This window comes from Podarcis bocagei (assembly GCF_964188305.1).
Source record: "Podarcis bocagei genome assembly, chromosome: 14".
Taxonomy (NCBI): domain Eukaryota; kingdom Metazoa; phylum Chordata; class Lepidosauria; order Squamata; family Lacertidae; genus Podarcis; species Podarcis bocagei.
In genome coordinates, this window is record NC_138139.1 from 35,535,982 (window position 1) to 35,558,288 (window position 22,307).

The 22,307-nt window shown below is 41.5% G+C and overlaps 1 protein-coding gene and 1 long non-coding RNA gene across 19 annotated transcripts in view; both read right to left on the reverse strand.

Annotated features, from left to right (window-relative positions):
• The window catches only part of RBFOX1 (RNA binding fox-1 homolog 1), a 1,500,640-nt gene that overhangs the window by 967,430 nt on the left and 510,903 nt on the right, over positions 1-22,307 (reverse strand). The window lies entirely within an intron of this gene.
• LOC308573373 lies at positions 13,900-16,693 on the reverse strand. Its single transcript, XR_014002065.1, has 3 exons — positions 16,369-16,693; positions 14,124-14,416; positions 13,900-13,994 (listed from the first exon to the last, which is right to left on the reverse strand). It is a non-coding gene; the product is annotated as an uncharacterized lncRNA (long non-coding RNA).

The following is a 22,307-nucleotide window of genomic DNA, read 5'->3' on the forward strand; positions in this document are numbered from 1 at the left end:
ATGTTTAAGGGTTTAGTATTATACTATCCAGTGTTGATGGTTGTGGATGAATACACAAATGAAACTCAGTTGTAGGTCCCATGTTTGAAGAATGGCATATCCAAGTTGGGCTGGAGAAACCTCTCCTACCTGAAACCATGAAGTGTGTTGACAGTGTTGTTCTTAGGAAGCTATTTGTGAGATCACAAAGAAGGCATGGTTGCTAGATAATATGACCCACCTCCTATTGGAGTGCTTGCCAGTGCCATGATAGACGGAATCATGCAAATAGTTGTGAGAAGAAAGATGGGAATTGTGTGATGCCACAAGAGCACCAAAATAAATAAATAAGTATGTAAGTAAGGCTGCTTCCCCCCCCCCTTTCAGTTGCTCTTTGGAAGCTTCCCCCAAATGAATGGGCTATATCTGAGTTGGTGTTTTAGTGGGGTCTAGAGCAGATTAAGACAACACCTGTCTTAAGACATAGGCTAGAGTTAGGAACATTACTTAGAAAATTGAGATAATTTCAATCTGTTTTAGTGTTTTAACCTTTGTATGGTTGTGATCTTTTTCTTGATTTTCTTGTGTTTTGAGGGGAACTGCTTTACAAAAAAACCAAAACCGCTTTGCAAAACTGCTTACATACACATGAACAAAACTTTCAGAACACTCAGAAAGCTAAAACCATTTACCAAGGCTGAACACTACGGGAAGTGCTCCAGGCAGGCAAACTATATCTGCCCAAATGGAACATGGCCAAGAGAGAAGCACTAATTATTTCTGTAAAACTCGTACTCACACTGAAAAGAGAGAGAGAAACCTGTACCAGGTTGACACCATCCATTTATCCATTTATGGAATCCATTTATTCTTTGCAAAGTCTGGTTTCACCAGTAGTATTTGCCAATATACCTATTTTCAGAAATATATGCTCTAAGTGGAAATGTGCAGCTTGATGCAGACACCTGTGCTGACCCTGACTGCCAGGTGAAGGACTTGAACTCCCAGCTTGGTTTCTACCAAAAACTTCAATGCTTAAACCAAAATAGTACAAGCAAGGCACAATTACAAGGTACAGCAGGTGTGCAACAGGAATATATAAATGGCCAGGTGCAAACTAAGCAACATGCCCCCTTGGACCTTCCTTTTCAGGGGCAGAATGGGCAGAGCACCAACATGGCAAATGGCTGGAGTCTTCAGATTTGACAAGCAGACAGGAGATGGAGGCGGAATTGGCACTGGTTCAGCATCCAATTTACTCTCAACAGAGGGAAGAGCTGGGGCTGACTCCATGACAGGAGGAATCTGATCAGGGATACCCCCAGAAGAGAACACTCCTCTGGTAACCCACTTGGTCCACCCCTGGATCTAACTCTCCATCCTCCAAGCTGCTAGCTCCTCTTCTGGACTCTGGCACTTCTTGGGGTCCCCAGCAACCCTTTCCCCATCCTGCTAGGGCCCTCCCCATGGTCATCCAGTTCCAACTTTCAGAGCGCCTCCCATTCTCAGGATCAGACCACTTCCTCCATGACACCTCCATGGGACTCATGACATCACCCAACTTCACTGAACCATCAATCTTTTGGTTTGTGGCTCCACACAATGTAACTGTGGTATACCCAATGGAACCTCAAGATGGCAACCACTCTGTAAATGAGGGCTAGGCAATATTGTGACCTCCAGGTATCACAGGACTACAACTCCCATCAGTCCCAGCTATCATAGCCAATGGCCAGAGATGATGGGAACTGTAGCCCAGCAGCATCTGGAAGACATCCTGGTTACCCCTGCTTTAAATGCATACAACTATGTGCAAAGATGGGGAAAGAACAAGCACCTCTATAAATTAGACATAGATTTTATATAGGTTATACCTGTATGTGTGCTGAAGAGGACAAAGAAATCAGATGTGGAGTGCCCTAATAAGGTCTGCCCCTCACTGCTTCATTCCAACTATATTAGAGTTAATTCTTAGAAAGGTGCAATGGAATGTATATACCTGCCTTTAGGAGGCACTCTAAGGACTTAACCAGGTAAAAGTTGCAGAAAATGGGTTTGACAGATAGAATGAGAGACCTCCAGCTTCCCTTTACCTTTAACCTATTGAGCTGACCTCTCTGTCTCTTTTCTGTTTAAACTGATACATCTTAGGTTGCATCCTGTTTTAGTTGAGATTCCTGCATTGCAGGGGGTTGGTCTAGATGATCCTTGGTGTCCCTTCCAACTCTACAATTCTATGGTTCTATCTACTACTCAGGTTTATTATGAGACATTAGGTTAAATATTGTGGATGAGAATATGGTGCTACTTGAAGTAGTTAGGTATTTCAATCAAACAATTGTTCCACCCGCCTTGTAGGTTGCAAATAAATAAAATTAATACAAGATTCTATTTTAGTGCTCATTGGAAACATTTCTGAACACTAAGTTACTGATACACTGTATACCTCATTTAAATCCTCAGCCTGATATGAAAATTACTTCTGTTTGTTCCATTTTTATATGTAATAGCCCATTCACTTAGGTAACAATTAAAGTAGGTTTCGGATTGATTACAAGATTCCAAGTGTAGGCAAATAACCCCTTGCTTTCATTACTTCTTGATTGTTCAGCAGAATTCAACTCAATAATATGTGTAGAGGGCAAAAACTTTGTTCTCCATTTCCACAATATAGCAGCTGCAGTTTCTGGCTCAGAGTCACTGACATAGCAGCATATTTCATCTATATATACTCTTTTTTTTCTTCAAAGTAAAGTTTTTATTCTCTTAAACCCAACCTTTTAAGAAACCAAATGGTAACATATTTCCACTTTTATACTGCAAACTATCAATATATTTATCCATAAAAGTTTTTTTCTCCCTCAGCCTTGATTTCCCCCTAGTATTTCAAGCCAAATGCAGGATGTTGAAACAAAAAACTCAACATTTCTATTTTAAGTGAGAAAAAGTGTTTTTCAAGAAGCTTTTTTAAGCATTATCGAAGCACCACTATACCAGGGGGGACGGGGACGGGACGGACTTCTTTCTCAGAAAATCAAGAGAGATGAACAATGCAATGCTCAGAGAGGCTTTAAAAAAACAATTCAAATTTAAACAGAAAACAAACATTCCATGCTCAAAAGACTAAATTATCAACACATGGAGTCCCCCCAATACACTGTTCCTTTGTATATCCAGTTATACAGGAAATAGTACGAGGTCACTTCCTGCAGAAAGACCATAGCTCAGTTGTTAAGAGCATCTACTTTGCATGCAGAATATCTTGTTTTTAATCCCCTGCATCTCCAAGTAGAGCTGGGAAAGCCCCCTGCCTGAAACCCTGTAGAGAGACTGCCAGTTAGTCTATACCAGATAGAGGAAACCTTTGGCCCTCCTGATGTTGATGAACTTCAAGTCTCATCAGCCCTAGCAAGCATAACCAATGGCCAGGGATGAAGAGAGCTGTAGTTCATAAAAATCAGGAGGATCAAAGGTGTTGATAACATTGAGACAGATGGACAAAGGGTCTGACTCAATGCAATAAAATGAGGCGTGCAGGGAAAAGGCACTGATAAACCATTTTTGACTTCTTGAAAACAATTATGCAGTGCCCTTCAATTAAAAGTTCCCAGGGTGGTCTTACAATAACTAATCAAAACAAAGAAGTCCTGCATTATATTCTTGTGGAGAAGTGGTAAAATGTGGGCTAGACAATATTACTGTGAGGTGGATGAGTGCAGACCAATGATTCCTTGTCATCTTGGAAAAAAGTGGCAAGTCAGTGCCACAGGATTCTGTCCTGGGCCCCACTGTTGTTCAACAATGCACCAGTACAGGGTGGGAAGCAACTGGCTTGACAGAAGTACATGTGAAAAGGATCTAGGGGTCTTAGTAGACCATAAGGATAACACGGCAAGAGTGTGATGCAGCAGGGGGCAGGAAGCCAATGCAATTCTAGGCTGCATCAACAGAAGTCAAGTGTCAAGGTGAAGAGAAGTAATAGTACCACCCTATTCTGCCTTAGTCAAGCCTCCCTGGAGTAACTGTGTCCAGTTCTGGGCACCATGAAGGATACTGATAAGCTGAAATGTTTAAGAGAGGAGGGCGGCCAAAATGATCAAGGGTCTGGAAACCAGGCCATATGAGGAACAGTTGAAGGAGTTGGGTATGTTAAGCCTGGAAAAGAGAAGACTGAGAGGGGATATGATAACCATCTTCAAATATCTGAAGGGCTGTCACATGGAAGATGGAACAAGCTTGTTTTTGGTTAGAACCCTAACCAATGCCTTCAAGTTACAAGGAAGGAAATTTCAACTAAACATTAGGAATAACTTTCTGTTCTCATCTCCCCTGATCTGTCCACAGATGAGGAATCAGTTGGAGAAAAACATACAACTAATATTAACATCAAAAGATGACTCAGAAAACATTTGTTGCTGTGAAATCTTGTTCTCCTTTATAATACATCATAAAACAGATTCTATCACAACTGGCAACCAAATCAAGAAAAACCCTAAGTCCCCCCTCACCCATTTTCTGGGGAAAATTCAATCACATTCTGGTGTATTTCCTTTAAAGGAAGTGAATAATTCCCACTAGAAAAAAGTCTTACTACTGGTCCCCTCAAGCCACATCAGAAACATGCTTTTTTAATCAATTGTCACCCTTCCACTTCTTACCCTGTATTGAATTTTACTTTAATAAATTTTGTATTCAGCTCACAGCTTAGACTAAAACAACATTACAAAGTAGCATCCACCCCCCAACCCCCACCCGCTATTCCGAGAGCTTCACAGACAGTGAGAATTATGAATTTATCATTGAAAGCCTGTCTAGCTTCTCATAACCACCAGCAGGATAACAGAAAGATTTGATTTAATATTGTATTTCTCTGAGAATTTTATTTAGATTTTTTTATATAGTGCATAGTACTAGCAAGACTTGTAAATAGGGACTCTGAAGTAGCCCATTTATAATAGCAATCACAATCTAATATCATTTACGCCTCCAGCGCTTGGAATGATATTGCCCACATATTGCACTCTCCACGGTTACTTACAATTCACCAAGAGGAACAAACTCCTCCTCACAACGAAAGCCATCTTATTTCCTTTGACTTCTCATTTCATTGTACAGAGGAGTCTTGTAGGATTTTTTTTAGGGATTAAAACAGTGCTTCCCCCTGTGTGCCACTTCATCGCAGTTGTTTAAATTGCACAGCCATTCCAAAAAAGGCCTTCTGTGAATGAATGCTCTTTGCAGGAAACAAGTTTAGACAATAATCCAGAGGTCATCTCTCAATTTGGTTTCTTGCAAGGGATAATCAACAAATCTGGTGTTCCAAAAAGCCTTCAAACCTACAATTTGTTGGCCATTGAACAGAGGGCCAACAAAGCATGTGGTGGCTGTGAAAAGGGCAGGCTCCATACTAGGGATGGTTAGGAAAGGAACTGAAAATAAAACTGCCAATATCATAATGTCTTTATACAAATCTGTGCTGCAACTGCATTTGAAATACTGTGTGCAGTTCTGGTTGCCTCACCACAGAAAGGATATTGTAGAGCTGGGAAAGGTTCAGAAAGGGGCAACCAAAACGATCAAGCGACTCTTCTATGAGGAAAGCTTGTGACACTTGGGACTTTTTAGTCTAGAGGAAAGGAGAGTAAGAGGTGACATGATAGATCTTTATATAAATATGCATGGCATGGGGAATGTGGAGAGAGAGAAGTTTTTCTCTGTTTCTCATAGAGCTTGTGAGGATTTGGTGAAGCTGAATGTTGGAAGATTCAGGACAGATATATAAAAAAAGTATTTCTTCACACAGTGCATAGTTTATGAAATTCGCTTCCGACGGCAGGCACGGATGGCCACCAACCTAGAATCATAGAGTTGGAAGAGACCACAAGGGCCATCGAGTCCAACCCCCTGCCAACCTGGATGGCTTTAAAAGAGGAATGGGCAAATTCATGAAGAATAAGGCTATCAATGGCTACTAGCTATCAAGGGCTATGCCCTACATCCACAGTAATGCTTCTGGGTATCAGTTGCTGGAAGCCACAGGAGGGAGGGTGCTCTTGTGCTCAGCTCCTATTTGGTGGTTTCCCATGGGTACCTGATTGGCCACTATGAGAACCAGATACTGGAGTAGATGGGTCACTGGCCTGACGTAGCAGGCTCTCCTTTAGTTCTTATAAACAATTCAGTTACTATATAGCAGCTTTCCCTACTTTGCAGTGTTTTGGACAGCATCTCACACATTATCCCTGACCATTGGCCATGATGGCTAGGGCTGATGGAAGCTGAACTCCAGGACAGCTGCAGGGTACCAGGCTGAAGAAGGCTGATCTAATCCATATATTGGCTTGACTCACATGTCAGCCTAAGGCAAACTATGGCTTACGATAAACAAGCAAGCATGATGGTGCACAATTAGAATATCATTGCTTTGCTCCCCCTCCGCTCGTCCTGTTGCCACACTACAGGAAGGTAAGCCAAGATTTGTGCTTAGCGTTACGTGCAAACCCAGGCTCATGGTTTGTCTCTCTCCAAACAAACCATGAGCTGCAGTCAAAGTTTGTTCTTGACTTATTGCTCATGGTTTGCTTGGGGGAGACAAACAGGAAGCCTGGGTTCACAAGTAGAACCATAGCTTAGCTCCCAGTAGCATAATTGAGAAGCAACTTTCTAAGTGCACACACACATCTGTTTATTCACACTTCACTGTGGTTTGGGCTCAGGATTAAGTGTGAATAAGGCTTACATACTAAGCCAGGCCCTAGCTGAGGATGAATGGATCATCCTATTTCTGGTTTGCCTCAGTTTCTCACATGGATTTATGGGTCCATTCTGTCCCTTTCCCACATTAATCTGTGAATTTCTTTTAAAAATTCATTTGAAGATTCATATTTGAATACATACCGTATTTTTCGCTCTATAAGACGCATCATACCACAAGACACACCTAGTTTTTGGAAGAGGAAAACAAGGAAAAATATATTCTGAATTTCAGAAGCCAGAACAGCAAGAGGGATCGCTGTGCAGTGAAAGCAGCAATCCCTCTTGCTGTTCTAGCTTCTGTGATAGCTGCGCAGCCTGCATTTGCTCCATAAGACGCACACACATTTCCCCTTACTTTTTGAGAGGGAAAAAGTGAGTCTTACAGAGCAAAAAATACAGTACTTTATCTTGTATGCATTTCTAACTGCATTTTATTGTAAGATATATGTTTTTATGCTTTTGGGTACTTTTTAATACTGAGGACTGTATCACAAAATTCAGAGAAGTGCAAAAACCAAATGATAATTACATTGGGTCATATCCAATATTACACCTCCTCATAGAAGACCCACTGAAATTAACGGCATGAATAATTTAAGGCTATTACACTGGTACCTCAGGTTAAGTACTTAATTTGTTCCAGAGGTCCGTTCTTAACCCGAAACTGTTCTTAACCTGAAGCACCACTTTAGCTAGTGGGGCCTCCTGCTGCTGCTGCGCTGCTGGAGCACAATTTCTGTTCTCATCCTGAAGCAAAGTTCTTAACCTGAAGCACTATTTCTGGGTTAGTGGAGTCTGTAACCTGAAGCATCTGTAACCTGAAGCGTATGTAACCTGAGGTACCACTGTAATTTAAATAGGTAAAAGTTACTTGGATACAACCCTTTTCTGATTCTTTTCTTCTTCTTCTTGCAAATGTGATTTAGGTCACTTCACTTAAAAAAAATGCAGACCAAACAAAATTATTCTCCATCTTCAATCCCAACAACTGTGACCATTAATTGTAATGTTATGTTTGCACAAAAAATGCAGTGACTTTAAAGATAAAACACTTCAAAAACAGAATGCTCTCTCTGATGATGAGAGTAAATAAATACCATTTTGCCAAGTCCAAGCCACCTATTGACTGTGATAAGAACGGCCATTTCCTTTTATATCTAACACAGAAAGCAACATTTACTTGCATCAGAATATGCAACCTTCAAGAGACCCTGATGCCTTTGATTGTCTTAACTGCATCCACATGTTTTGCGGGTTGGCGGGGGAGTGACAGCTGAGGCTCTTGAAGAAGCATCTTGCATGTTTGCCTGAGGCAAAATAACGGAGCAAATAAGATAGCTCAATTATTTGTATATATATATTTTAGAGCAGGGGGATGTGGTTCATTGTTTGGGCTGGATCCAATCTCCCTGGGCTGCCTTGGATAAGGCACTTCTCAACCTCAGCATAATGGAGTGAAGAACCTTCCTCTTGTCAGAGACGGTAGCCTGGAGGCAAGTAAGTTCCAATCAGGCAGACAATCTAACTAGACGATAAAAAGGCAGTCAAGGCAGGGCAGTCAGTCAGAGAAGCTCAGTCCCTTGCTGAGCAAACAAGCCACTCTTATAAGGGAGCCAAGGTAGTGGCAGAATCCATGCAGGACCAGGTAAAACCCTATTGACCCCAGAGTCCTCTCTTGAGGCAGTAGCTATAGTACTGCCCTATCTGAAGTGATGGTACTGCATTGTATAGGCCAAGTGCTCCATCTTCTACAAGTTTCTATTGTGGCACAAAATTAAGCACCTGGGACCCATTGCTAGAGGCTCTGGCTCAAGATTCCCAATGAGCTTAACATCCCAGTTTTTAAAAGAGCAGTGGAAACACGATATATTATTGTTTTTGGGAAAGATTACTGCTATTGTGTGGACAAGCAACATGCTGCAATCACACACACTGGGAGATTGAGGAGTCTAGCTGAGTGAGGAATGGAAAAGCAACCCTCAAAAGTCCACCCTTTCTAAATTATTCAACAAGTCCCTGTCACAAATATTGTCCATTGCAGCAACTACCTGTGATGCATCACTAGTTTCATGCTGCTTTAGCCTCTACTCAGGCAACCATCCACCACTCAAAAGTGGAACACCCATAGAACTCATTGATCTTCTGCCTCATCTCCATCTTCATCCAAGTTTGATGTTTCTTCACCAGAATTCAAATGTAAGAGTGCCAGCATCTACTATCAACTGCTCTGTAGAAATGATCCCAGAGCAGGCTGGGGGAGAGGGAGCCAGCTGAAGACCACCCCAGGAGCTGCCCCAATTAGACTATCCCTTTGCCACCTATTTCCATTGCATGAGCTATCAACGTTCATCTGGGAATGAACCTGATGTGTTTTCGATTTGTTAACATTTTATTATATTGTAAAATATGCAACTGACTATTAGTTGCAAGCAAACTTGTTTGGATTTATATACTGAAAGGTGGGGTATACAGAATTGTGAAAAATAACTATGATGCCTCTGCTGATTAATACTTTGTGAAGGATTGGTATCTAAAATGTATAAGTTATTATTGGATTGGGAGACAAAGGGTGAGCAAGTAAAATCTTCAATGATACATTAGGATATGGAAGTGTGGGAATGATTGTGGCATATGGATATAAAATTTACAGTATGCCATGGTTTAAGAGAAAACTATATGAAAATGTTACCTAGATGGTATCTAACACTGAGTAAGCTGGCAATAATGCATAAATCAAAATTGAATAAGGATTGGAAATGCAAAGAGAAAGAAGGTACTTTCTATCAGATGTAGTGGTCTTGCAGTAAGGTTAAAGCTGACTGGGAAATTATATATAATGAATTGAAAAAGATGTTTAAAATATCATCTGTAAAAAAACAACAACACCCCAGAAGCTTTTCTTCTGGGAATTATAGGGGCAGAACTACCTAAACAGTATAGAAATTTATTCATGTATGTGATTACAGCAGCAAGAATGTTATTTGCCCAAAATGGGAAAGAATAAGTCCCGGCGAAAGAAGAATATATACAAAAACTTCTGGATTATGCAGAAATAGTGAAACTTACTGGAAAAATAAGAAATCAACAAACTTTTAATAAAAGAATGGAAATGGTTTATTGAATATGTACAAACAAATTGTAAACAGATAAGGACATTGGCAGGATTGTTGTAATAAACTGCAGTTTCACAAGAGTAAACAATTAAAGTAGATGAATAAAAGAATAAGTTAATTTAGAATATGCAGTAAATTATAAAAATAAATTTAAGGAACCGCAGAAAGAGGAGGCAGGAAGTCGGGTTTTGAAATGGTAAAATGACTGTAAAACTATTGAAATGTCTATAACTTAAAATCATAATTTTTTAAAAAAATAAAAAATACTTTGTGAAGGATTTAGGAAGTTTAAATGAGACATTTGCAAATGATGTGTGAGTGCCAGAACAGACATACACCATTCTAATTCTTCATGAATTCAGATCTGTAGATGATATCCTTATTACAAAAATGTGGTGGTGTTGTTTGGTTAAAAGCAGCTCTTTGTCATGGTCATAAAGTTACACATTAACTCTATTTGTGTAAGCTTTTTCTGGGCACTTATTGTACAACAGCAGGATAGATGCTAGATAACGAATATCAACACTGCTGTTGCTCTTTGTAGAAGCTTTCTAAGCATTTTTTAAATAAATTAAAACCTCCATCATTCAAGAGGCGGCAGGTGGGGAAGGTGTCTTTATATAGAACCCTTGCGTAATGAACAGTGTTTAATATATTTCTGGTTCCCCTGCTCCTTTCAGCCACTTTGATAGCATCACTTGTAAGGTCGTGACCAAGGTAAAGGGAGGGCATTTTAAGATTACAAACCTAGACATCTCAAGTGGATTTTTATGTATTGTTTACTAATATTTAATGGCACTTCTAATGAACAAATCCCAGTGGTATTTAATGTTTACCGAAGAGTACTGCATTCAAAATGTCTGGTGCCTATTTAATTGCTTTTTGTAGTCAATTTCCCTACCCCTCAAGGCTCATTAGTTTGTCACCTAATCATTCCACACAATACTGTGCCCTCTGTTTTCCCTTCTGTTCCTTGCAGGGGCATATAGTTACAGCTCCAGCATTAACGTCCCTTGGTTGCAACCACTGCGTTCCTTACTTTTAAAATGAAAAGAAAACAACAGTTCTGAAAAATGGGGGGCTTGCAGTTATATAACCATGAACTTTAATCATTTGCATTAGTATTATATTTTATAGTTTGTTTCTTTGGTCTGGGTTGCACAGCAGGATAAGCTCAGCTATGGCTTACTGTGACTGTGTGCTAAAGCATGGCCTCCTGTAGAGGAGCTTGCAGCTTGCTTTGCTCCTCTTCCCAGTCCTTTGCATTCCAGCACTGCACTCACCTAAGCCAGAGCTTGGTTTACTATGGCATGGGTTTCTCTTGTCCTGACTTGCACTGGATGAAAAACTCAAACTTGGGTTACAATTTCTGCAAAAAAAGGAAGAAACTTTAATGCTCAATTCAGTATTGTACATAGGCATAGCACAGGTCAAAAGCACAACATGCATAGCTAAGCAAGCTAAGATGTTGATTACACCCCTTAGACTCTTGTTAGAAAGCAGTGGGGTAGGAATGGCTTTAGTGTGGCAAACAGAATGCATCTTTTGACTGGGCAAGCAAGCAGATACCCTCCAAGTGTCCTGATTTTCAAGGGACAGTCCTGGAATTACAAAAGCCATCCCAGCTTCTGATTTGATCCTGGAATGGCTCTATTTCCTCTACCAGTGCCATTGCTGCCAGGTTCAGGGAGGAGGGTGAGGCAGCACTTGTTCTGAGCAGTGGTGCTGAGGGAGCATCCCATTGTCTCTCCATGACCTTCCCATGACTGCTGCTGCCGGCCTCCTTCCTTGGGCAGCTTGTAGTGGCTGCTAAAGAGAAGGCAAGGAGGGAGAGAGGCTGCAGTCACTAAGATCCAGTCCCATGCAATGCGCCGTGTCTAAGGGGTAGGCAGAGGGCATAGGGCAGGGCTGCCCTGGATGGGAAGAACGGGGGAGCAGAGTGGAGTGGAAGGAGTCTTGATTTTAAAAAATAATGCTCTGTGCATCAGTGTCTCATCTTGCCCCTTTCTAAAACTTATTTTATTTTCATTTTTTAGGTGTGTATTTTTATTTCTGTAAATCTACAATAAAATAAAATAAAATTAGGATCGAGGGGTTTTCTCAGGACAGTGGAGGGTGTGTGTACTGTGTCCTATTGGTCTGGTGGTGACGGCACTTGCGCTTCTTCCAATAGGAAATGCTCTGGGGGGGGGGGGGTTGAGGAGTGTCAGTTGGGCAAGGAGTGATAGATGTGCTTCTTTCATCTGAGGAACATCCCTGGACAACTCTGATGCCTTGTAGGGCTTGGACATATCCCAGCCCAGCCCATTGGGCCACCCCCCACAGATCGTTCTCCTCCAACTCCTCCCATCCCTTATATCCTGATCCCACCCCCACCCCCTCCAAGAAAGGAAGCAGCACACAGCACATCATTAAACTATGGAACTTGCCCCCAAAGGAGGAAGTGATGGCCACCAGCCAAATAACTTTAAAGGAGGATTAATAGAGTAGAGGGGTATTGAAGACTGCCAGCCAGGATGGCTATGATCTGCCTCTGCAGCTGGATGCAGTAATGATTCTGTATATCAGTTTCTGGAAACCACATAAAGAAAGAGTGCTCTTGTGGTCAGATCCTGCTTGTGGGCTTCACATATGCATCTGGTTGGCCACTGCGAGAACAAGACGCTGGACTAGAATGGGCCATAGGCCTGATTCAGCCAGCTCTTCTTATGTCCTTTTGTCTCCATGGGACTCATGAAATCACTCATCCTTAACCACCTGTTTGTTTTGGTATGATGCTATCCTCGAAAAAGCAGCCCAAATTTAGAACAAAGCCAATTCCAGGATGAATCTGGCACTTGGGTGTCTATTAATACATCTGCATCTAGCATTGACAATGAGCTAAAAATATCAATACAATATCAGCAAGCCAAACAAAGTCTATTCACAGCATGCCACACGATCCTTTATTCCAATGAGATAAGTATCTTTCATAGCCGACTTGCGAGACTCAATGCTAGTTTTTATCAGGAAATCATGCAAACTGCTTGAGACAAGAAGAAGCAAGGAGCAGCTCATAACAAGCAGAGCTTTTAAAAAACGCTCTTTAAAACTGACAGATCGGAAAGAAAAGAAAGGAAACGGATCTTGAGGAGGAGATTAAAAACTAATTTCTGCTCAGGTCTCTTTTTTACAAAAAGAATTGTTTACTGGAATAGACAGCTCCTACACCATTATCATAAATCTTTCGCTGAAAATATATATGACAAGAGTTTCCAAACTGGCTGGACTACAATATAAATGGCTTATGCCCATTTTAGAATCTTTATGTGCACGGTCTGGTGCTTCAATTAAAATTAATATATTTAAGTGTGAGCACTGGAGGTCCCAGAGTTCATTCACACACACACAAATTTTCAGGTGTGGATCTACAGGAATCAATATTTTGAGAGTGGGGGACTGAGTAACTATAAATTAAAACATGGATTTCGTATACTTACATATATAGGGAGGAATCCTATGCACCAGAAGTTAGCATACAGCAAGCCAGCATAAATTAAGCTGGTGTTAAGTAACACCAGATCCAAACCCCATTCAGCAGCAGGACAGCTGCTCTGCCTAAGCCTGGCACAAGCAAAACAAGTCTTTAAAGTAGTTTTCTATGCTGGGTTGGCAGGTCAGATGAATGGGCTGAGGATCTAACATAGATCCCTGTTCTGTGGTACTGTCCCCCATGCCCTGGAATACCCCCTTTGGAAAGGAAAATGGAGAGCAAGGGTGCAGAGCAGTTTTCATACATTCCCCAATAGTCTTAAATAGTACAGCTTGATTTTGTCAAATATCCTTGTGCGCCATTAAATATGTCTAAGATGCTAAACATATAGCTTTATACTACGCTGTCAAGTAGTAAACACATATTTCTGCACTAAAAAGAAGTTTCTATGAAGTTCAAAATGCTGTGCATTTCAAGAATGGAGCACTACATGAACACAGTGACCTCTGCTGGCATACTGAAAACTAAAGTTCTTAACAAGTAATATTTACATAGTTAAAACATTTATACACAAATCAGGTGTACCAAAAGGAAAACATAAATGCCAGATGGAGCACTCAGAAGCTGCAGAAGTCTCAAAGATCTCCTCAGTCCCAGTCTCTTTATTATAGTCCCTAGGGCATGACAGAAAACACTGAACACCCTGTTTGTTGTTAAGCCACTGAAAGAAATGTTAAAAACAGGAAATATAATAATAGTCCTGCTCAGAGGAAGGGAAGTTTTAATTGAGGATGGCAACTTACTTTTCAAGATGTTGCACTTTGTAGGCCTCCAATATCACACTCAATTTTGAGTGTTTTCCTGGTAGCAGCTTTCATTGACTCAACATCTAGGAAAACACTGGTAGCAGCTCTCCAGGTTTTCAATTCAGGGCATTCCTAGCCCTACCTGGAGGCTTCCAGTGATTGACTTTCTGCAAGCAGAGCAGATGCTCTACCTCTAAGCTGTGGCCCTTCACCATTTCCCATTGGGAAGGCATACGATAGCAGTGGGTTTATTCAACTCCCTATTTTTTATGTCATTCAAAATGTACCTGCTGAAAACCAGATCACTATTATTAATACATTGGATCAAGGCTACCATTAATTCTCTCTCAGACTCTTTGCATTCTCTAACAAATCAATGATTCACACTAGCACTCTTTCTGTTGCTTTGTGAAGCTCCTCTTAGTAAGCTATTCACCCAGTGATCCATCATTCACAGAAAGAGTGAGAAGCCGTATAAAGGAATCCTCTTCCAAAGTCCAAAATCTTAAAAGGGAAAGTTGTTAATGCAAAATCTAGAAGATGGTTCTTTGCATATTCACCAGCCACTGAAACATCAAGGAATGACCCTCCATTTCTCAGTCTCTAGTCACTTAGCATGCTAACAGGTGGGATTTTGTCTTCTCCAGTCACCAGGGTTCAAATACCAAGAGGGCCACCTCTGCCAATCTTAGCCCCCAAAGGTGCCTAGCACAAGATTTAAAATCAAAGCACATACATTGAAGTAGGGGTGGCCAATCCTTTTTTTTCCTGTCAGGGGCCACATTCCTTCTGTTAGGGACTGCAGGGAACACTAGTGATGGGTGGAGTCATGTTCTGCATCCGCATTAACTGATCTGTAATAAAGTCCACTCTGCTTCAATTCCAAACCTACGCTGGTCTAGTCAGAAATATGCCCCAGTGGGTTTGATGTGTTATTCTTGTATACATTAGTAGTAGTGGTAAAATGGATGAATGCAGTTACTGTTCTTGAAAGCAAGGGAAAGTAATTCCTTTCCAACTTTAGTGTGCTACACACAACTACCAGAATGGCAAGAAACAAGGAGGAGCGAACAGAAAGGAAAGAAGGAATAGAGCAGTTTCAAAAGGCATCAGGGATTCATAAAAAAGATCAAGAGTTGCAAGTGAGTCATCTGTGCATTAAAAATACTGTGTTGCATTGCCAGATGTAAACTATAGAGCAAATCTTCAGCTGGCACAAGATATACACTGAGAACCATTGAACTACAGAGAATTCTTGTCAATTACCGTATTTTTCGCCCTATAGGATGCACTTTTTCCCCTCCAAAAATGAAGGGGAAATGTGTGTGCGTCTTATGGGGCGAATGCAGGCTTTCGCTGAAGCCTGGAGAGCGAGAGGCGTCGGTGCGCACCGACCCCTCTCGCTCTCCAGGTTTCAGGAAGCTATCCGCAAGCCTCGCGCGCACGCGCCTGGTGGGACCTCCCTGCAAGGCTTGCAGGCAGCAGCCTGTTCTGGGGCCTGGGGTCGGGGGAAGCCTGGGGCGGGGATAATTTTTTCCCCCTTTATTTCCCCCCCCAAAAAAATCTAGGTGCATCCTATGGGGCGGTGCGTCCTATGGGGCGAAAAATACGGTATGGCAAACAATGTTAAACAATTAAATTATTGCTACTGATACATTTGCACATTTGTAATGTGCCCAAGTTCAGAAAATTCAAAAGTTATGGCTCCTGCGGCAACTGTACATTTGGCCCATTTATGAATGTGTTTCTTTCTATATCACGTTCTACACGCCTGAATTTACGAGTTGAAACACATGCTGTCAATTCATTTTATGCTTGCTTTGGGTACTCTAAGTTTAGCTGTCGTGCCTCATGTGTGCTTTAATGGAAACTTATGGCACAGAATTTAAACAACAAAAGGGAAGGAAATTCATAATTACACATTTCACAAAGCCCATGATTCAGGGCACTGCAAGATACAGATTAAGAAATAAATTTTACAGAACAAAGATACTGCATATTACACATGCACAGTGGGGGCCAAGTGGTGGATGCAGCAAAGAACAAGACAAGCGGTTTTATTTTATGTTCTCAATGCATCCTAAAAATCAGTAATCCACTTACAATATACTGACAGCTTCCCTCCCCAATTAAAATAAAAATAAAAAGTGTTTTCACAAACACGACTCATTTGATTACACAAATTAAATACCATTTAGAGCTCTTTGAAACATGATTTTTTACACTTAATCATATAGCTCACCTCACTTTTGTCACCCCTCTCCTTCCAACTCTTCCCTACCTCCTCTCCCAGCCTTTTCTGTTTTCCCATTTCTGGGTTCCTTTTTAATTCTGTTTTGGCTGAGAATGGGTGCCTCCCTGCTTTCTCACTGGTCATCGCTAGTGGCACACGGTATTTGGAAGCCAGGAGAGCAGTGGTGCCCCCAAAATGTGGAAAGCTGCCTTAAATCCATGGCCTCCTCTTGCAGTGTCGGGAAACAGAATCCACGCCACAGGGCTTGTGTGACTCCACATTGTTCTCTACAAGAACAAAGGTGACCACGATGACTGTAACAACTACCGTGGCATCTCTCTGCTGAGCACTGGGGGGAAAGCCTTTGCCTGTGTAGTTCTCAACAGGTTACAGTCACTTTCTGACAAGGTCTATCCTGAGTCATAATGCAGCGGTAGAGCTCAGAGGTCCATAGTTGACATGATTCTCTCACTGCGCCAGCTGCAGGAGAAATGCCATGAGCAGAGATGCCCCTTGTACATCGCCTTCATGGTCCTGATGAAGGCCTTGGACTTAGCCGAAAAGGACCCTTCACACTGTTCAACAATATAGGATGCCCACCTATGCTTCATAAGATGATTGAATCTTGTGTGGCACCACTCACTATGATGGCTCATACTCACAACACCTATAAAGAGCAGTGTGAAACAGGGCTGTGCTTTCACCCCAACTCTCTTTGGCATATTCTTCCCCCTGGTGCTCTCTTATGCCTTCAGCTCGACTGAAGACAGTGTGTACCATAGGAGCCAACTCCTAGGGGCCAGGGTCACTTCAACCCCCCCCCCAATAAAATATTTGAGGGGGCCTCCCCCCAAAAATTGATAGGCATTGTCATTCAAATGGGGTGTGTGTGTGCTGTGTCTTGTGGTCAATCACCTGCCCCCCCTTTTATTATTTTTATCGGCACCCCTAGCTACTTTCATTCAAGTAGCAATGCAGAACTCTTCAACCATATGTTCCTTCCCTACAAACCTTCCTGGGTTTGACACAGGGGACCTTCTTGGCTGTTCCACCACCCTCAGAAACTTGGGAGAGGGTGGCCCATAAGTTCCCACAGAGGTGCATCTGGCAATTTAATTACACAGTTTTTGGCAAATGTTGAAGAGGCACCTCTTTGCTCCTAGCTTTCATCATGTGTGCTTGTGGGGGGGGTATGTGGGGGGGAGTGGGGGGTGTATGGACCCCCATTATTTCTGTTATTGAGATTTGTTTAAAATTGTTTTTCGTGTTTGTTTGTTTTTAATTGTAGCAAACCACCATGGAGAGATAAGTGCTGAACCACATCTGCCACGTTCAAAATCTGTGTGCTACTTTATAAAGCAGCTGAATCAGAAATATCATTGCATGTAGCTGTGATTTTATAACATTTCATTTGGAATTCCCTTTCAATTTCCTCCCCTGCCAGTTGACAGCTTTAATAAATAATTTAAACCGCTAATATATAAAACATTTGCATCTGCAATGTATACCGAGTTAGGGGAATGGTGCCTGTCGCCTCTGATGGAACTGGGATATACTTCTACTCTCCAGAGGGGTGGTTTGTTTCATCATAGGAGCAGCCCAGAATAATTTTACACTTGCCAAATAAAGAGCTGCCCAGCATGACCAGCTTTGAGATGAAGGGGCTGAAGCAAGCTGTGTAAGATGCAGGGCAGCAGGAAGGGTAATGGGTTAGCTTCTTGCATGAAAGGTGACACGCCTTTTGTGGATTGTTGAGGTTTCTGGATTCACTCCAATTTAACAGCTTCAGCTCTTCTTTCTACCTGCATGTGGGTTTGTATTTGCCAATTGAGAGCAGCACTTCATAGATCTGACAAAGTGAGCTCTGACCCAATACAGCTTTTGCTGCAATAAATCTATTAGCCCAATCTTTGCCAACCTAGTTCCCTCCAGATGTTTCAACTCTCATCAGCTCCAGCCAGCCCAGCTGATGGGAGTTGAACTCCAAAACAAATCAAGGGCACCAGACTGTGTTGTCCTTTAAGGCATAAGAACAGAGAAGTCATCAGCTGGATCAGGGCAATGACCCATCTAGCCCAGCATCCTGTTCTCACAGTTGCCTGCTAGATGGCTATGGGGAGCCTGCAAGCAGGACCCAAACACAATAGCACTCTCTTCATCTGGTTTCCAGGAACTGGTATTCAGAAGCATTACAGCCTCCAAATGTGAAGAAGAAGCAACGTCACCATGGCTAGTAGCCCTCAACAGCATATGCCATTACATTCACTTCTTCACACAGTGCAGAGCAGTTAAAAAGGGAATTTGCTGTCATCATGTGTGGTGGAAACATTCTGAAAATACTCCCATTCTCTCAGCAAATAATTTCAGGCTTAGGCCTAAAAGTTGGCCTGCTAGGCCATGCCTGACCCTAAGTGCATTCTCAATTCTTCCTTTTCAGGCAAAATTCTGTTTGTGTTTTAAAAATGATGCCAATTCCTTCAGTTGCCTGACTGCTTAAGACCATATGATATCAGGTGAGTGGCTTCATCCCTCCTGTCAGAGTGACCCACAAATGTCTCGCCACTTCTGGATCCAGGCCTCCAGTTGGATCCAATTCCCTACCTCTTCAACTTCTATTATTTTTGGGGGGGTTCACTTTAAATTGGAAGTCCTGGAACTGAAGGACAGCTTATATAATTGAAGACACACAAGCACCCAGCCCCTTATGAAAGTCTTCAAAATTCAAAATGCTTCTGGGAAGAAACTGATTGAGAATGGTTTTAAAATACTATAAATTAACTCTGAAAAGTACAATTAGGTTGTGAATTATCACCTATCAAAAGAGGTTTGCATATATAAACAAAAAGAAAAACAAACATGTATAACTCCAGAGTTTACTTTCTTTTAACTTACTTTCACGACTTCCTCGTACCTTCCCTTTCTGTATTCCAATTTCAAATTCAATTGTCAGCAAATCCTTGCCCTAGTTTTAACTTAATTTTTTTTAAAAAAAAAGAAAGAAAAAGAAAATTGTTTTCTTCTAATTATCCCTTGCCGCTTTTAACCCCTTAATAACCAATCCAGCATTTTCCTAACCTTCATCAATTTTACAATATTTCTTTAAATACTCTTTAAATTTCTTCCAGTCTTCCTGTGCTGTATCTCTTCCCTGGTCACGGATTCTGCTCGTCATTTCCGCCAGTCCCATATAGTCTATCACCTTCAGTTGCCATTCTTCCACGGTGGGTAATTCTTGCGTCTTCCAGTACTTTGCGATGAGTATTCTTGCTGCTGTTGTAGCATACATGAAAAAAGTTCTGTCCTTCTTTAACACCAATTGGCCGACAATGCCCAGGAGGAAGGCCTCTGGCTTTTTAAGGAAAGTGTACCTAAGTACCTTTTTCAATTCATTATAGATCATTTCCCAGAAAGCCTTGATCTTTGGGCACGTCCACCAAAGGTGAAAGAATGTTCCTTCAATTTCCTTACATTTCCAACATTTATTGTCAGGCAAGTGATAAATTTTTGCAAGCTTGACTGGGGTCATGTACCACCTGTATATCATTTTCATAATGTTCTCTCTTAAGGCATTACACGCCGTGAATTTCATACCTGTGGTCCACAACCTTTCCCAGTCAGCAAACAAAATATCATGACCAATATCCTGTGCCCATTTAATCATTGCAGACTTAACCACTTCATCTTGTGTATTCCATTCCAACAGCAAGCTATACATTCTTGACAAATTCTTAGTGCTGGGTTCTAGCAACTCTGTCTCTAATTTTGATTTTTCCACCTGGAAGCCAATTTTTCTATCTGTTTTAAACACTTCCATTATTTGACAATACTGAAACCAATCTCTCACTTTCTCTTTTAGTTTTTCAAAACTTTGCAATTTCCATCTATCTCCTTCTTGTTCCAAAATTTCTCCATATCTTGGCCATTTGGCCTCCATATTAACTTTTTTAAAAGCCTTTGCCTCCACCGGTGACAGCCACCTTGGAGTTTTACTTTCCAATAAATCTTTATATCTAGTCCAAACATTGTATAGTGCTTTCCTGACAATGTGGTTTTTAAACCCTTTATGCGCTTTAACCTTGTCGTACCAAAGATATGCATGCCACCCATACCTATTGTTGTACCCTTCCAAATCCAGAATGTCCGTATTCTCAAGAAGGAGCCATTCTTTCAACCAGCAAAGAGCTGCTGATTCATAGTAAAGTTTTAAGTCTGGCAGGGCAAATCCGCCCCTTTCTTTTATATCAGTTAGTATCTTAAATTTTATTCTTGGCTTTTTGCCCTGCCAGACAAATTTAACAATATCTTTCTGCCACTTCTTGAAACAATCCATCTTGTCCAATATTTGCAAAGTTTGAAACAAAAACAACATTCTAGGTAACACATTCATCTTTATAACTGCTATTCGACCCAACAAGGAAAGCTTCATATTTGACCAAATTTCTAAATCTTTCTTGATTTCATTCCAACATTTATCATAATTATCTTTAAACAAATTCAAATTTCTTGAAGTCATGTTAACACCCAAATATTTCACTTTCTTAACCACAGTTAACCCTGTCTCATTCTGGAACCTTTCTTTTTCCAATGATGTTAGATTTTTTCCCAATACTTTCGTTTTTAATTTATTCAGCTTAAATCCTGCAACCTGACCAAAGTCTTGAATTAGCTCTAAAACTCTTTTTGTACTAGATTCAGGCTCTTGTAAAGTAAGTACTAGATCATCTGCAAATGCTTTCAGTTTATAATGTTTCGCTCCGACCTGTACACCTTTGACCAATTGGTCCTTCCTAATCATGTTCAACAGCACCTCCAGGACCGATATAAAAAGCAATGGAGAGATTGGGCACCCCAATCTCTTTTTGTTTATATATGTGTGTATTTGTTAGTATGTTATTGTTATGGTATTGTTACTGTTGTTGTTATTGTATTGTGGTGACTTGTTAAAACTTCATTAAAAATTTAATTAAAAAAAAAAAAAGAGGTTTGCAGAAGCCTTTGATGCTTCAGTGGGTGAAGACACCAGCATATTGCATAATAAAATATAATTTTACCCATGCAAGCTCCAGGTTTTGGCCATTATTTTGGCCATACTTAAGAAACTGCAAAATAAGCAGTAGCAGCTGGTGATGCAACGCAAGTTGAGTACCATGCTCTTGCTGGCTTCCCAATACAGCAGTTCACTGATGCTTGCCAGGAGTGAGATGGGAGGAGTGAGGCATTAGGAGCTGGTCTTGGTGTGTCGCATGGTGGCAGGAGTTCTTGGATTGGTCTCCCCATCACACACTGCTCTGTGATGACCTCCCCACACCTCATCCCTCACTCCCCTTCACCCTCTGTAAGAACCAACGACTCATTGTGTTGGGAAGCTGGAAAGGCAAGGGTGCCCCCACCCATGCCACTGTTGGGATGCATCCAAGGAAACGGGGGCAATTTGCAAGCCCCCAGCTGGCCCCAGCCCACTGGCCAGTAAGCCAGGCAATCTCCAGTCCTTGGAGAAGCATCACCAACCCCAGCCCACTGGCTACTGAAAATAAAGGTGGTTTTGTCAGGGACTGGCAGGGCTCTGAAGCCTCTGAAAATCTCTTTCTGAGGAATCACAACTGAGGGCTGTTGCACATGGGCTTCCCAATGGGGCATCTGACTGTCCACTGTGAGAACAGGATGCTGGTCTAGATGAGCCTTTGGCCTGATCCAACAGAGTAGTTCTTAGGTTCTTATGCTTTCCTCCGTTTGTTTGTTTTTTAAAGTGAAAATAGCATAACATGTAGTTTGGCCCTCAAAGGACATATGCCATAAAGACACCACACATTTAGAGCACATGCATTCTCACGAAGACTCCTGGGACCTGTAGCCTCTTAATTGTAGCTTTACAAAGGGTACACACAGTTCCTGAGATTCTTTAGGGTGGGAAGTCGTGTGTTTCAAATGTATGGTGTGTATGCAGTCTA